At 42.7% G+C, this 14,740-nt stretch overlaps 1 protein-coding gene across 1 annotated transcript in view; it reads right to left on the bottom strand.

Moving 5' to 3' along the window:
* Window positions 1-14,740, bottom strand: part of FZD4 (frizzled class receptor 4) — a 95,708-nt gene that overhangs the window by 8,565 nt on the left and 72,403 nt on the right. The window lies entirely within an intron of this gene.

Below are 14,740 nucleotides of genomic sequence, written 5' to 3'. Positions count from 1 at the left end.
CTGGAAAAAAAAAGAATTTGACTTGAAAATCCAGTTATTTATAATACCCACTTGTGTGAAAGGAGAAACCGTATAATGGTCACACTGGAGTCTGTAAATCTGGACATTAACATTTGTGATCATATTCCTTTTCGGTCTATATTTTTTCAAATGGCCCATTTTTGCTTGAAAATATAGTTCTTTGGGGTAAGAAAGAAACTTTGATTTGATTTTTTAGGTTACCTTCTAACTGTGAGCTTCTGTTTCCCTAGCTACTTTCTGTTTCATTTATGGTGTGTCTTGGATCATATGTTTTTCTTGACTCTGGAGTTTTGTAACCCCTTCGTGTAGTGTTTCTATTAGATGCCATTTTTGAAACCTGCTGTTTTGAAATGTTATCAATCTGAAGGGTCAAGTTAATGATTTGGCTATTTTTAAGCTGTTTAGATGACTACAATTGAAAAGATGAAAAACAAAGCAAGAGATTCTGTGACTATCGATAGAAGTTTTCTATCTGTGGCTGGCTGGCACTTTTGAGTCGAATCCCTATGCCTTTAATGAAGTGTCTTGTATTTCTGGCTTACTGATCGTACCATATTCTAGAGGTGAGACAAAGAGGCTTGTCTGGTGAACCTGAACACCAATTAGCGTTTCTTTTGTAGAGAGCATCACTGTTCAACTCTCCTGTTTGCCACTGGTCCATTGACTTTTGATGGCCAGGGAAAACCCATCCTCCTGGATTTGTTCTCACAATGCATTTACGTTGGGTTCAGGCAAGTATCAGGGCATTCATTCATGAAATCAACAAGCATCTATTGAGTACCCACTACGTGCCAGACGTTTTTCTAAGTGCTTTACATATATTAATTCATTTACTTCTCAGTGCAAACCTAGGAAGCGGGCATTGATTTTATCTCCATTTCAGAGATGGGGATATTGAGGCACATAGAAGTTAAATTACTTGACAAAAACACACAGCTAAAATTGAGATTCATATCCTAGCGGTCTGCCTCCAGAGTTCATGCTCTTGTCCTATTAATATCAAGGTGCCAGGGGACTCCTGAGAATGGAGCAGCTAACCATGCCCCTGGTTGGGGGAGAAGGGCCTCAGGGAAGACAGCACAGAGCAAGAGATGTTTGATCCTTGATGAAGCTTCGATTCCGTCCCTGTGAGCAACTGGTTAGCATATTCCTGGTTATCTGGACAGAAGAAGCACTAGAAAAAATATATATGTACATATCTGCAAAGCTGCATTACGTACCTAAGAACTTGTGACATCAGTTCAAGTGTAATACAATCACACATGATTCTATTCATTTTAAATGCCAATGAAATACTCTGATTTCCTTTCTACTCTTGTCACATCATATGTATATCGTTAATTAAAATCTGTTTAAAATGGCCAACATTCAGAAGTTTCTCAAGTGCCTTGGAGAAGGGATCTAAGTGTTTAAGATACACTGTTCTAATTCTGTCATTGTCGTGATAACATGATTTTGAACAACTTATTTAAAAAAGTGTTCCAGAAGACCGTTTAGGAAGAACTTTCCCCTCTAAGTAGAAAAACAAAACAAAAACAAAAATAAGTGACAGTTTAAAATACCACCTTGGTCTGCAGATTCAGACTCAACGAGCTCAGATTTCTTCAAGCTTTGAAAAATATACTTAAAAAAACTCTCCCCAAGTGAACTTTCCTTTGCCATCTGGGCTCATTTGCTCATTCTTGGATCGCCCCCTAGTGGGTTATTTAACTTATGACTATTTCTCAGATACTAAGGTAACTCCTGGTTGCTTTGGATGTTTGGTTTTACTTTGATTCCTTCCACACCTTCTCGAATTTGCACAGAGGGACTTCCAAAGACAGCACCTTGAAATGAAAAGTGAACAATGTGCAAACTGGCCCAGACATTCGGTGGTGATCAAGACACGCTATTGACGATGATGGTGGTGAAATCTTTCCTTCAAGTTTGTGCTCTTGCTTTTCCCTTTGTACCATGGCACCAGGTTTTTACTTGTCCACCCCTCACTCTCTTCCCTTTGTCAGCATCCCCCTGGAGAGGTGCCCGGTAATCTAGGGATGCGACAATGATTTACAGACAACTTTGTGCCTTGAAAATGCCAATGAGGCCCATTGAATGCTGCTGGGCAGGAGCCCCATACTCTCACCCACATAAACAAGTCACCACTCTTGAGACCTCAGTCAGTCCCAGACTTCCTGGCTCCTTCTGGGCAGCTGGGGCTGTGGCTCGCTGGCCCAGCCACTGGAGCATCATCCAAATAGCATGAGAAACCTTTGAGTTTCTGCAGAAAGACAGAGGGAGACCCAGCCAGCATCATGGACCTGACCCTCTCCAGAATGCTGGGTCCCAGCCCTCTGCACCAATTAGACCAGAACCAGGAAATGGCAACATACATCATTACTCCAAACAACCTTCTTTAATAAGCAAAAAGTCAGTAATTGGCTCGGTTCACTGAGGACCAATAAATTTTTTTAAGTAAAATGGTTTTATTAAAGGATTTTTAAGAAAAAAACACTTGCTTTTATCTGAATTTTAAAAGAAGGATTGATAGATGAAATGAAGGTGAGTGAAGAAGATCCTTATTTATATGCAAAAATGTCTATGAAATGGGACTGGTAACGTCTTCCCCGCACAGTTGTTGTGAGAATTAGAGACAGTGAATGTAAAGTGACCCGTGAATTGTCAGGCACATTTCAGGCATCCATCGATTTATTTGTTCATTCAGAAAATATTTATTGCTCTTATGTTCGAGGCACTCATTTAGGTAAAACTGAAAAGATGCAAGCCCTTGTGAAGCTTACACAGCAATTTCTCACCCCACACCCCAAAGAGAGAACTTAGGGGAGAAGTGACCACCGTCTTTTAGGGACTTGTGGTGTCCTGTTGGAGAGGGACTGCCAGGTGCTGTGTGGCTGTAGAAAGCAGAACTAGGACCAATGGTTGACTTCCACGGGCAGCTGTTTCCACTCAGTGAAAAGAAGACTCTGGTTATAATCAGCACTGACAGGGAATGGGATGGGGCTGCCTCTGGAAGCAGAGGGCGGGTGGGCTGGGGGTTTTTCTGTCAATGGAAGTATTTTGTATGGAATTTAGGACCTAGTGCCAGGAATCTCTGCAGTGGGCAAGGTGGGAAAATCCATGTTTCCTTCTACCTCTTAGTTCCAAGATGCCAGGACCAGGATGGAAAGCCAAGGACATTGGGCAGAACCAGGCAGAAACTAAAAAGGTGAATCAGGGAGTTTAAATGCAGGGTCCATGCTGTCTACCAATGAACTGGGGACACAGATTCGTGTCATCTTCTGCCTCCAGGAATCAAGCACTTTGGGACTGGATCACTTTGGGTCTGGATCTAACCAGGCTGAGGGTGGGGGAGACCCTATCAGGTGATGGGGGCAAGTTACTGTCCTAAAAGAGTCAGGAGGCCATATCTAGAACTGGAAAGAAAAATGGAGGCAGACGGTAATAATGATTCTACCTACAATTTATTCAGTGCCTGTTTCTCTTACTTTGTGTTTCTAATCTATAAAAACACCCCCCAAAAAATAAGTATAGTTGATCCCATTTTACAGACTGAAGGTCTGAGACGTTAGCTAATTAACCCCACACTACGCAGCTAATTAGTAGTGAAGTCAGGACTTGAACTCACTGTCTCTGTTCTTCCTTTACTCCACGATGCCTCCCTAGTGAGTTGAATGGGCACGGGACTGAGACAGGGGGCCTGAGTTCTGCTCCTGCCCTATAGCCCACCTTCTCCTCGTCTGTGAAATGAGAGCTGTGGGCTCAACAATTTCTAATTGAATTCAACAACCACCACCTGAGTACTTGCTAGATTCTAGACCTGGCTAGAAGCAGAGATGCCAGGCTAGGGAAGATGGTGGGCTGCCCTCATGGAGTTCACAGAACAGGGAGGGAGGTAGGTTTGTAAGTAGATCATTGAAAGGATTGTGCTTAGTGATGCCTATATCTGTTCAATGCTTCCTCCCTCTGCGATTCATTTTAATGCAGCAAAGCTAGCTCATGAAGGTTTCATCAAGAATTCAGAACAGGGGGCTCTGGGGAAGGGAAGTAGAAGCTAAAAGAGGCACCTGCGCAGGACAAGTGAGGGGGAATTGAGAACAGTGGGGTGGGGACTTTGAGCTCTGAAATTGTGATGGAATCCACTCTTTCTGGAGTTCCTAAGCCCACCAAGCCCAGTGAACAATGGCACAGGACCATGTGTGGCTATCTGGCCCTATTTTGGAGGTACCTAGATTATTTATTTCGTTGTGATTTAAATATCACCTTTTTCTACCATGTCTCTCCTCCCAGCTCCTGCACTGAATCCTAGTGGGTGCCCAGTCTGAGCAATGAACTGAGGTAGAGACGTGGGTACCAGTCCTGCCAGGGTGTTGATTGGACTGGATATGGCTCCTTGACCCTGTCTGTCTTACAAAGTATGGCTAATCCAATAAACCCATCTTTCTGAGCCTTTGCAGAGTGGGACAGTGGGAAGCCGTCACTTCCCTCTGTGGTCTTGAGCAAAGGGGGCCAAGATTACAGTTAAATTTCTACATCAACAGAAGAACTCTGCAAACAGATTGGCATAACCAACAAGTTTCCAAAACAGGAGAAAGTGTAGGCCTCTCTTCCGTCTCCATGGATTGCGACCCACGTTCTTCTAGGGAGTAACAGCTCCGTGGCATCGTTGAATCTGGAATCTAAATATTTGCTTTAGGAGATTCTAGGAAGGCTGTTAAGTCATAAATGATGACCTGATTTTGTACTCTCATGTGCAGGTCTTTCTCTGTGTTTATTAAAATGCAGGAGGGTGTTATGTCTCTATCACTCTTTATTCCTTACAGTGTTTCATCCAGCCTTCACTTTCTGTGTGTCTATCCATCATTTTTCTTACTTTGGTATCTGGGTTTTATGGGATACTTTACAATTTAACACCTCTTTTGCTCCCCTTCCAGAACAACCCTGGTCATCACCTCCATAATCATATTTTCTTACAACTATGTATTGCTCTTCACAGTTCATAAAACACATATTCGTGATCTCATGAATCCCCCAAAAGCCCCAGGAGGCCACTAAAGCAGCTGCTATTATACACATTTTACAGGTGAGAAAACTGCCGGCTAAAGAAGTTAAATCATTGGCTCCAGCCTGCTAAGCTCAGTGGTTGAGCTTGGAATTGAACCCGACCTTCCCACTGCTTAACTCTGCGCCACAGCCGCTCCCCTGCATTCACGAGGCCCCACGTTTGGGCTGTGACAGACCTTGTTCAGAACTTGGATTCTTTTTTCCATAAAACTTTTTAAAAAATTAAACAAATCCTGTGATTTATAAGGTAAAATGTGTGTATTAGAAGAAAATCACATATTTGGATGCTAATAAACTTTTTATGGTGCAAAAAGCCCCCCTCAATCTCCAAAATGTATTACCGTCATTGGAAATTATTCAGCACTATGTAGTAGGTGCTCAATAAATATTTTGTTGGCTGGATAGATGGATGGATGGATGGATGGATGAGTGGGTGCACCTGGCCCCGTTCTGAGTCCTGGAGAAACACCAGTGAGCAAACAGACAGGCGCCCTGCTCCATGTCACTCACAGGCAAGTGGAGAGACAGACCTCCCACACGCAGTCAGTTATGTCTGATGAGTGTGATAATGTTAAATGCTAACTGTATTCTAGTCTAGGGGTCAGGGCAGGCCTCCTTGAGGAAATACAGTTTACTCTAGACCTAAAGGCTGAGTAGAAGTTGTCCTGAGGAAGGAGGCGGTGGGGCAGGTAGGGGGTGTTCTAAGCAGAAAGAACAACATAAGCAGCAAACATGAAGCTCCAGAGGGGAGCAGAGCGCCCTGTATTTAAGGAACTTAGAGAATTTTCATGTAAGTGCAGAGCAGCAGGTGGGTGGGGAGTGATGTCAGGTGGGGCTTGGATGCAGGCAGGGGCCAGATTAGGGTCGCATAGGCTATGGTAAGGAGGCAGGACTATGCACTGAAGAGCCTTCGGCAGGGGACTGACTTGACCCTGTTCGTATTTTGGAAGTGTCACTATAGAGAACAGATCAGAGAGGAGCAAGACTGGAGACAGGGCAACCCCTAGACCAAATCATAGGTTGTCTTTTTATAAAAGCAGGGGCTTTGGAATGAGCAAGCCTGGGAAACAGGAGCAGGGAGGATGGTGCCCTGGGCAGAGGGAGCAGCGTGAGCAAAGGTGCGAAGGAGCAAATGTCCAGGGGGTTCCAGAAATGGTGAGTAGTTCACAGCGCTCAAATGCAGGTGCAGGGAGGAACAAAGGAGTGTGAGGTCACAGCACGGAAGGTCCTGAACACCAAGTTAGCCTTGGTTCTGTACAAAGCATGGAGTTACTGAAGTCGTTGACTAGGGAAGTAGCCCAATCACGTCTGTTTAAGGATGACAAAAATCCACGAAACATAATAGTAGTTTTCACTTCCACATCACGGTCTGCTAAACGTTTTCACTTATTTGACCTCCTATGAGTTGCAACATAACCCTGTGTTAATATGTTTTTTGGGGGGTAAGGAAGATTTGCCCTCAGCTAACATCCATTACCAATCTTCCTCTTTTATTCTTGAGGAAGATTAGCCCTGAGCTAAGATCTGTGCCAATCTTCCTCTATTTTATATGCAAGATGCCTCCAAAGCATGCCTGATGAGTGGAGTAGGTCCACGCCCAGGATCTGAACCCACAAACCCAGGCCACTGAAGCAGAGTACACAGAACCTTAACCACTTAGCCACCTGGCCAGTCCCACCCCATGTTAATACTTTTTGTAACTATTAATAATAGCTACTATTTACTAAGTGCCTAGTATTTGCCTGGCACAGAGTTAGGTAGGGCCTCTACATATGTTGTCTCAAGTAAATCATTTCTTTGTGGTATTTTTAGCCCAATTTTAGATAAGAAAATTGAAACTGAGAGACATTGAGTGACTCATCCAGGGACACACAGCTTGTAATAATATAGCTAGGAGTCAAAGTGACAGGGTTGTTCTATCCATCAAGCCACAGATACAGTACCTGAGGCCCCCAAGCCTTTTAGGGGCCTAAAAAACACGTAAACCCTGTGAAACGACAACAGACACAAAATGCAATGGTTCTAAAATACTATAGGGAATTTGCAAAACCAAAAAGAATAAAAATCTAAATATCTATAAGATGTATTATATCGACTTTATTAAATCAACTTTATTAATTTTTGTTGTTATTATTTGTTAAAATTTTCATTACATTTGAAAACAATTTAAGGTTAGAATTTCTGACGTCACAAGATTTCCAGAGAATGCACAAAGATTTCCCAGGTATTCCAAGCAATCCTAACATAAATAAGTAACATTGCCAAATAATTTCAAAGGTATAATTGTAAAAAGACTTTCAAAAACTTACATGATATTCATGTGCATTTTAATATGTTTGGTTTAAAAAAACCTTTGACTGGTGGAACAAACCTAACTATGGATTTCTCATTTCAGAGAACAACTGGGTCTTAATAAAATTATTAAGTTATTTATCAGATGATCCTTGAGCTCAGATAACTAAAAGAAGGGAGAGAGGGAAGGAGGAGGGGGAGAGAGAGAGAGAGAGGAAAAAAATATTTTAAAGCTTGACTTTGGCATGGCTGCTACCCTCAGTGGCAGCATATATCTTTGCCAAGTCTAAAGAAATGAGCTGCTAAGATATGGGTTTGTTCTAGAATAAGTATGGCAAATACATAATTTACTTTTCTTAGCTCTAGTACAGGATGCCCTGGCCATTCAGACACCTCATAGGCACTGGCATTAATTCAGCCCCTAAATAGCAGCCACGGCAATACCAGGGAGGGTGTTGCAGAGGATGATGGATTTTTCTGAGTTCTTTCCCCATGACAGAGAGCAGGGAAGCAGGGCTGGAGTGGAAAGAGCAAAGGGATTGATCACCAGCTCTGTGCAACCTTCAGATTAAAGGAGACTAAAGAAGTGAGAATTTAATGCTATGTATACTCCTGGATTGGCTCCTCACCATGGAGGGAGGGGGGATTGTCATAATGGACACCATTAGGGCAAATGACGAAATTTGAATAAGGCCCGTGCTATAGTATTGTGGTGATGTTAGTTTACTTATTTTGATAGAGAATACCTTGTTCCTAGGAAAAGCTCTGAAGTATTTAGGGGGGAATTCGACCTGTTTGTTAATATAGTGATAGTAGCAATAATGACGATAATAATGGTTCTTGTAAGAAAATGGACACCCTCTTGCTAGAGGCTGGGGACATGGTGAATACCTCTTTTTGTGTCCACGGATTCTACCCCAAGAGCCTTCCATGTCTGCAATTGCCAGAGAGCGAAGACTCAGCAAGTCCTAATTCCTGTCATGATATAACTTGCTGATGAGTAAAGTGGGTGGGGATGTTCCAGAATTTGAGGAGAGGTGGCCAGAAATTCAGACATTCAAGGCAGTAAAAGTAGGTCACTTGGCCCGAACAAGGCAAGATTTGTCAGCACAGGGACTTTCCTGAGAGTAGAGGCAGAACAGGCCATCTTAGGCAGCACCCTCTGTAAAGAGACAGAATCTCAGAGCCATCAGCATTTAAATGGAAAAAGTCCTTGTTAACTCACCGGGCTTAAAGGAGTGGGACATAAGACACCTAACCTTTAACATCACCTACGGCCAGTGCGGTGGTTAATTTTATGTGTCAACTTGAGTGGGCTAAAGGATACCCAGATAGCTGTTAAAACATTATTTTGGGGTCTGTCTCTGACGGTGTTTCTAGAAAAGATTAGCATTTGAATTGGTAGACTGAGTAAACAGCTCCCCCACCAAAGCACATGGGCGTCATCCAATCCGTTGAGGGCCTAAATAGAACAAAAAGGCAGAGGAAGAGTGAGTTTGATCTCTGCTTGAGCTGGGCCATCCGCCTTCTCCTGCCGTCAGACATCAGTGCTCCTGCTTCTTGGGACATTGGGTTTGGACCGGAACTACACCACTGGCTTCCCTGGGCCCCCAGCTTGAGACAGGAGATTGTGGGACTTCTCAGCCTCTGTATCGCATGAGCCAATCCCTCATTATACACCTCTTTCTATATATTTGTATATACCTACTGGCTCTGTTTCTCTGGAGAACTCTGACTAATACAGCCAGGCTTTGTGCTAAGCACTTCACATGCATATCACTTAATCTTTACAAACTCCGCGTTACAAATGAGGGGACAGAGGCTCAGAGCACTGAAGTAGCTCACCCAAGTTCACACAGCCAGTGGGTGGCAGAATTGTGTCCTAACCCAGCTATGGCAACTCATACCTCAGTGATTTTAAGTGCAGTGAAAAGCAAGAAGTGGTCAAGTGTATATTTGAGAAACAGGCTTCAAGTACCATGGCAGGGATCCAGAACATCCTTGGAAGAAAAATGAGAGCTGGGATTTCCCTTGTGACATAGAAGACTGTCTGGAACTAAAGCTAGCCAACGGAGTCCGGAGTGATTGTGTCTCATGGGGAGAAAACAAACCCCAGACACTGGCTGAGACTCTTGTGTGGTCACTGCTTGGAGGACATCCAAGCCACCAGAGCAAATAAGAGTTCGGGCAAGTCCTTTTGCTGTGAAAGACAATGAGTGCATTGTCAAAAGCATGAGGTCTCGCTCTCCCACCAGCCCATCCTCTGAGAGCTGGTGAGGCTCACCCATCTGCGGGCCCCCAGCCAGAGGGCCACGGATGTCAACCATGAGAAAGCTCTTTGTAGTCTCACTGTATGGCCAACACCTAGCTCACTCATCTATCTGTTCATTAATATATTCCCCAAGCATTTATGAGTGCCCATTATGTGCCAGACAATGAGACTGACGCTGGCATGAAGTATAACAATACCTAAATTGGGGCCTTTGTGTATGTTTAGGGGTGGGGGGTAGTTATTACAGAACCACTAAGTAAGAATCAGATTTAATCTGTGATGCTGGATAATAACAGCTGAGCTGCACTTATTAAGAGCACATTGTTGCTAAGCATTTTGCTAAAGATACATATAGATATAGATTATTGTATAGTGGTATAATGATATATATATATATACACACACCCACACACACATATATATCATTATATAATACAAAATTTAAAACTTTCTACAACACTCTAAGTTAGGTGCTATTATCATCTCTAGTTTATAAATGCAGAACTTAAAGCTTGCTGAGTGAGCTAAGTTATTTGTTCAAGGTCACATAACTGCTAAACAACACAACTAAGATTTAATGTGGATCCATTTCACTCCGCTGCTCGGGGCCTAGCGCTGTGCATATGGAGCTGAGAGATGGTCTCGAGAGAGTTGAGGGCATGAATTCTGGAGGAAAACTACTTGAGTTTGAATGCCAGCTCTGCCACTTTCAGGTGGTGTGATCTTAGGAAACTTACCAACCTCCCTGTGCCTCAGTTTCCTCATCTGCAAAATGAAGGCAACAGCAATATCTGCCCCATGAGCTTGTTACGAGGTTGAAATGAGTTAATAAATGCAAGATGCTTTAAAAGTGCGATATGAGTGCTTGCTTTGTATAGAGAACCCGTAATGTGAACGGGAGACTTCAAAAGCTAAGCCGTCTGAGACCACAGCTAGAAGGGAAATCGGGCCCAGCAGAATAGGGCAGGCGTCAGGAAATATGGATATGTCCACAAAGGCTGGGCAGTCCAATTCAGATCAGGAAGGGCGAGGCAAGTAGAGATAAGGAGTCTGAGCTAAGACTGGGTTTAAGGCAATGAGTTGTATTCAAGTTGTCAGAAAATATGTGCAAGTTTTTAGAAATTTTTTTCCAGCGCTCTGGATACACTGAAAAACAGAAAACAAAAACAAAAAACTGGAAAACAGAAACCCATTTGGTTGAGTAAAAGGAAGTCATTCTGTTCTGTATGCAGATTTCTTCCTGGGCACGTTCCCCATGATGGAGTCACTGGGAATGAACTTGCGCTCCCACCATAAACAACTAGAATCTGGACACAATGGATGAATTAACTGTTTAAAGACATTGGATAATAGCACAGGAATGTGACCCCTACCCAACAGAAACAGATGAGATGAACCCTGTTATCATGCTTCTTTCAGCCTAGAGGTCCTCTCCAGACCTGATGGGGGAATGCAGGCAGAGCAGGGCCATCTTGCTGGGTTGGGCAGGCACAGATCCTGGAAGCTGAGGTGGCTGAAATTGTGGGCGAAGACCAGAACATTGGATGTTATGCAGAGAAAGAGCCGTCAAAAGTTTTCAATAAGCTGATATGGCATCATTTTCATGATATGCTGCTAAGTGAAAAAAGCAAAGCGCAAAAGAGTATCTATAGGATGCTACTTTTTGTGCAAGAAATAAGGGAAAATAAAGCATGCATGTATCTGCTTATTTTCTTTCAAAAAAAAAAAAAATCACAGGAAAAAGCACCAGAAATCTGTATAAGATCCCCTTGAATCTTTTGCCTAACCTTAAGCCATGCATATATGCGAGAAGATCCAAAGATTGGGAAGGGACGAGATAGCCTGGAATGGCTTGTTGGAATAGAAAGTAAGGATGTGCTCAATGTAATAACAACAGGGGTAGACCAAAAGACACTGAAGTTATAACCCTTTACTCTCCTCTTTATTATGATCCTCAAACTGCCAAATCTGGGACACTTTGAGGATCATAAGAACTAAGGACACTAAAGGCTTATAATTCATTGAATAAAATAGAATCCATAAGTTTATGCTGATAATAAATATATAATAAACAGTCAATTAATAAGCAGAGGAGAAAGAAGGACTCTTTATTACAGTATAAGCTGAGTACCAATTGATTAATGTGGAAAGAGGGGTGGACTTGGAAAGAAATCTCCACTTTACAAACATCATAGTAAAGGTATATGTTCAAGCAAGAATCATTAATAGATTCTAAATCTAGAGGGACAAGTTTCATGAGATGCAAAATATTTGCACGATTACAAAGTGCCTCCCCCTAGATTGCTGATTAGTTGCAAAGGGGAAAATACTAAGTATACAGTGGAGAAGCTGAACAACATCAGGACCAGGTCATCAACATCGACCTCACCAATGAGGGACACCTAGGAAGAACGCATTACCTAAGAGGTCAGCCAGCAGGGGATGTACAATCTGAATCTGATCTTGAGAAAACATTAGATTAATTGAAAAAATTTCTATAGAATAACAGGACTGTATTCTTTAAAAACAGCAATATCAAGACAGATGAAAAGAGGCTGAGGAGTTTTCTTATATTGAAAGACACTAAAGAGACAATTAAATGCAGTAGTAGATCCTGGACTGCAGGAAGAGAAATGCTATAAATGATGCTATTGGGACAACTGAGACAGTTGGAGTATAAACTATAGATTAGATTACATAAATGGAACATAAACTGTGGAAAGTATTACATAAATGTTAAATTTCCTGAATATGCTAACTGTACCGTGGTTATGTAAGAGAATATCATTGTTCTTAGGAACAATGTTGAAGGTGGTGTATGTAGCAACTGCTTTCAAATAGTTCAGAAAAGATAAAGAGTGTGTGTGTGTGTGTGTGTGTGTGTGTGTGTGTGTAGAGACAGACAAAGACATGCAGAGACAGAATATTAAAACGTGGAAAAATTTTAAAATTGATGAATCTGATTAAAGGGTATGTGGGAGTTCTCTGTACTACTCTCGCAACTTTTCTGTAAATTTGAAATAATTTCAAAATAAAAAGTTAAAAATAATAGAGGCAGCCCTCATGCATCAAGAGGGAACATATCTGTGCTCTGTGGTGCAGAAGACGAGATCATGTGACCACATCCTTGCTTGGCTCTCCTCTTCCTGTCCTGATTCCCTCCCTCCTTTACAGAATTCTCCTGAAAGTCATCATGCCCTCAAATCTCTTCTCAACCTCTGTTTCTAAGGATTTCATCCTCAGACACCTATTGTGACCAATCCCACCCCTTTGTTCTTAATTCCTTTACTCCTGTGGTAGGCTGATTAATGGCCCCCACCATAGCCTCATGTGAATTCGTGAAGCTGTGAATGCTACCTTAAACAGCAAAAAGGACTCTGCAGATGATTGAGTTAAGGGTTTTGAGGTGGAGATATTATCCTGGACTGTCTGGGTGGGCCTGATGTAGTGACAGGAGTCCTTATGAAGAAGGACGCAGGACCAGAAGGAGAAGGCAATGTGGTGATAGAAGCAGAGATTGGAGCGATGCACTTTGAAGATGGAGGAAGGGACCACAAGCCAAGGAATGCAGGCAGCCACTAGAAGCTGAAAAAGGTGAGGAAACAAATTCTCCTCTCAGAGCCTCCAGAAGGAGCCAGCCCTACTGACACCTTGACTTTACAGCCCAGTGAAACTTAAAAACTCATATCTGACTTCTGACCTCCAAAACTGTGAGAGAATAAATGTGTGTTGTTTTAAGCCAGCAAGTTTGTGATCCTTTGTTACAGCTGCCATAGGAAATCAACACTCTCCTCTATCTTTTCCTTTTTCTATTGCACTTATCACCTTATATTACACCATATTATTTACTTGTTATGCTTTTACCTTCTTGTCTTTTTCCTCGCACTAGAATGTAAGCTCCACAATGGCAAGGATATGGGTCTCTTTTGCTCATGGCTCAGTTCAAGCGCTCAGACCGGTGCCTAGAACGTAGCAGGTGCTCAGGTAACGTCTGCCTTTCCTAATTGCCCTTCTCAAGTTCCAGCCATCCTTCCAAGCTCAGCTAAAACCATGTGCTCCATGAAGGCTTCACTGCCCTCTTTAGGTCACAGCTCTCTCTCCTGCCTCTGAATTCCAAGAGCATACACCCTGTGTTCCATTTCTTCACACTTAACCCTAGTGGCTGGCATGTGCTGTGAGCATAGACTCTGAAATCAGACAACCTGGTTCTGGATCCTGGCTCCAGCACAGAGGGCGAATATGTGAGTTAAATAGATCATGGGGCTAAGATGCCTGGCTTGTAATTAATGTCCAATAAATGTTAGTCCCTATAGTAGACACCCAATAAGTGTTGCTAAGCATATAATTTCTGCCTTGTGTGGTCTCTTGATGCTTTTTAACTCTCCTCCTTTCCTATAGCCTTTTCCTCACTAGAGCAGGAGCTTCTAGAGAAGAGAACCTTGGCTTCAAACATCCTAGTACCCCCATAGCACCCGGTAGGGTAGAGGAAATGCACCAGGTGCTCATAGGAGCCCACTGGCAGGCTTCCTGATGAGTTAGCCTGGATTCAGGGGGATGGGGGAGCCAGGAAGTTGAATGGGTCTGGGTGACTCAGCCCTTGATGCACACTGCCTCAGAAAGGGGACAGACACCTGGGGAGCATTGAATATTTGAAGTCACAGGGACATTTCTCATATGGCAGAAACCTAACTTTCAGAACTTAGAGTCCCACAGCAGCTCAAATGCCTACAACACTAAGTCCTTTCTCTCTTTCTTCTCCACTTACCAGGTTTTCCTAGACTTGTCTTTCCTAGACTTGTCTCATCCACAAAATTCTTTCGTAGACTTCAAATACTTCAGCAGTTGCCCCCAAAATGGTTTTTAAATTTTGACTTTCTAATGATTAACATAACAAGAAGAAAGATGAAGCTACTGACTGTAGGTAGAAGAATTAAAATCCAAATTCAATCCTGTATGATGGAGCAAGCTTGCACTGTAATTCTGTGCCACAATGCCTGACACAAAGGGATCTTGTGCTTTCTGAATGCCTGCATGGATGGTAAACCTGAGCTCATTTTGGAGCTCGTGTCCATGACTCATGTTTAAAATGTATAA

The sequence above is a fragment of the Equus asinus genome, chromosome 20 (genome assembly GCF_041296235.1).
Source record: "Equus asinus isolate D_3611 breed Donkey chromosome 20, EquAss-T2T_v2, whole genome shotgun sequence".
Lineage (NCBI taxonomy): Eukaryota > Metazoa > Chordata > Mammalia > Perissodactyla > Equidae > Equus > Equus asinus.
Note: the sequence above shows the minus strand (reverse complement) of the source record. Positions and strands in the feature narration are given on the sequence as shown.